This window comes from Dipteris shenzhenensis, chromosome 20 (genome assembly GCF_047967505.1).
Source record: "Dipteris shenzhenensis isolate YYH24624 ecotype China chromosome 20, Dip_SZ_1.0, whole genome shotgun sequence".
Lineage (NCBI taxonomy): Eukaryota > Viridiplantae > Streptophyta > Polypodiopsida > Gleicheniales > Dipteridaceae > Dipteris > Dipteris shenzhenensis.
Genome location: NC_141615.1, coordinates 8,011,637 through 8,014,553, shown reverse-complemented (window position 1 = coordinate 8,014,553; position 2,917 = coordinate 8,011,637).

The window sequence follows — 2,917 nt, the reverse complement described above, 5'->3', positions numbered from 1 at the left end:
ATTGATTCACGTCGAGTGTCGAACAATGTAGACTACATCGAATCTAGTCTTTCAAAAGAGCCAGCTTCTAAGTCTTTCTCATCCGGTAGATCTCGAAACGAGAGTAGACCTTTTCAAAGCATAAACAAAATCTTCACAAACCATTAACGCTTTCACAAAACGATTCCATCAAGCGTTGAGACTAATGATTTTTCAAAGTTACAAAGATTTTCCATGAAGTGATTGCATGAAGCGTTGATTGCAAAAGTGATTCCATCAAGCGTTGAGACAAACTTTTTTTCAAAGTTACGAAGAATTTCCATGAACAGTTGATCCAAAGCCATGAAGCGTTGATCCAAAACCATGAAACGTTGATTGCATGAAGCGTTGATCTAAAGCCATGTGAAAGAATCCATGAATTGATTAATAGCAAACTATTTGAATGCATTGAAGCCGTAACTATGAACATGAATCTAACCACGTCCACATTACTTTTAAGGGAATATCTAAAATTCCGTTCACATGTCAAATGCATATCTCCTGAGATTTCCGGAAACATACCTTCACTACTTATGCCAATGCTAGCTTACTGATGACGAAAAACATAGCTTCACTTCTTCTACTGAAGCCTTAAAACACCAACGGGTACAAAAAGCTTAGTATTTTAATATATATATATATATAGTCAAGAGGAGAGTTAATCTCTCTCTCCTTTCCAAACAGAAGGAATGGCGCGTCGTCATAGCACTTCGTAGAAAGCTTCATGCCAGAGATAAACGAGATGGACACCAGGGAAAGGCTCAGGATAGATCTACGCGGGGTCCTTTTATCTTATACGACTATGGACCCCGCCCTGATAGTTGCAGAGCCGAAAGCCTGAGAGCCCTGTGGGCTTAGATAAAATGTTACTATTTACTAGATTAGCAATAGATACACCCAATAACATTAGTATTGGCCTTTGAGAAGATCTTGTCAACTATAGTTGCATCTAGCTGGCTCTAGTACTTCCCTCCATTTTCACCCCATATTTAGATCCATTTCAAAAATGGGGCCTTGATTTTGTTGGACCAATCAAGTCACTAGCAGAGTATACTAAAAGCAAATATATTCTGGTCACTATTAAATACTCTACGAAATGGGGTAGAAGCAATGGCACTTAGGCATAACAAGGCCAGTAGTGTTGCAAAGTCTTAATATCAAAACATCATGACCCTATTCATATTCCCAATTGAGTTAGTCTCTGATTAGGTCCAATTTATTTTCTAAACAAAGTACTTTCTAAACTCACAATTCTGCATATGATTATGCATAAGAAATCTACCACACATTATCCACCAAAAATTGGGGAAGTAGAGAGCTCCAACAAGATTCTACTTAGTATTTTGTCATCCATGGGCTAAGGCTCCCAGGCTTGAAGGAGTTAAAAGGACCCTGTTTAGTGAGCATTGGGGCCCATTACCATGTTCAGTCTATGCCTTGGAACATCTGCAGCAACTGTTAATAGGCAGCTCATTCACGTTCCTCCATTTCCCCTCCCCGATCTTAAACTTACACACTTTCCCTTCCCATGTGAACTCCACAACATTTCCTCCCCTTTCAATCACCCACATAGTGTTTTTTTGCCGCGCATGATGGTGTTCATTCCAGCACCTCGACTTTCTAAGTGGGTGTCTGCCATCGTCACCAATATGTGTAACGAATTAATGATTGAATCTAAAGACATAGCCATGCAAGAGGTATTAGGGCCATATATATATGCGGATGATAGGCTAATACAAATCAATTGCATATCAAAGGCGATGGACTCGTCAAAGTCGTCACTCCATATGAAGGTGACAAAAACTTCCAGGGCTTTCCTTTAAAATACAGTCAAGCTAATTTTTTGGTTGAGCACTATTCATTATGGCGATCACAGAATAGACTTAACAATCACACCCACCAGATGAACACGCTGGTCACTAGGCTCAAAAAATTACAGTCTTTGCACATCGAAGGCAATGACCTACAGGCTACAATTCAAACCTATTGCAAAATATATAATTCTTCACTTCACAGTTAGACCCCACTAACTATTCAGCTGAATCAACCCGGATTTTGGCATTTTTGCTTCCCGGTCGGCTAAAGCCAATCAAGGTGGGGTCCATAGTCGTATACGACAAAAGAACCCAGCGTAGATCTATCCTGAGCCCAGGGAACGTACTGTGAATGGAATGCCTTTGAGAAAGTAAAGCAGGTTGGTACGATGACGGACTGCAAAGGCAATTCCCTGCTATAGAGAAACCTCAACCATGACCACGTGGAGATTCTGATGGTATTCAAGCCGTTTTGTTCAACTTGTACATTGTCGATCGTAACGTACGATGGATGGAAATTTTGATCTTTAAATTGAAACAACATAAGGACAGCTACTTAAGAAAACATGCTCAGTCAATACTTCAATCATTGTGCCAACCACGTGGAAAAAAAGAATTCATCACCATCCGCGCTGAGCTCGAGAAGGGCTGCACGAGTATTGCTGCAGCTTGCCAAGACAAAGAGAGAGCTTGAGAGGCCATGCTAATAAATGCAAGTGCCAGAGGATGGATTGACCTCAATCATAGACTTGGAGGTTGCATGGTGTGGGCCTGGAGAAAATGAAAATAGAAAAAAAAATGGGCATGCAAAATTGCCACGTGGTGTTTTGGTGGTCGAAATGCCACGTGGCATTTCGATCGCCCTAACACCACATGGCATTTTTCAAATCAATTTTTAAACAAGATGAATGCTCATAAAGCGTTCATAAGGCCTACCTCATATGTGCAGCTTGGAAGAGAGAGAGAGAGAGAGAGGACTTGGATGTGCACCAAGGAGAAGAGAGAAGAGAGAGAGGGGGGGGAGGGGGCCTTGCCTTGAAATAAAAAGAGAGAAAAGGGAAAGTGGAAATTAGAGAAGGCACAAA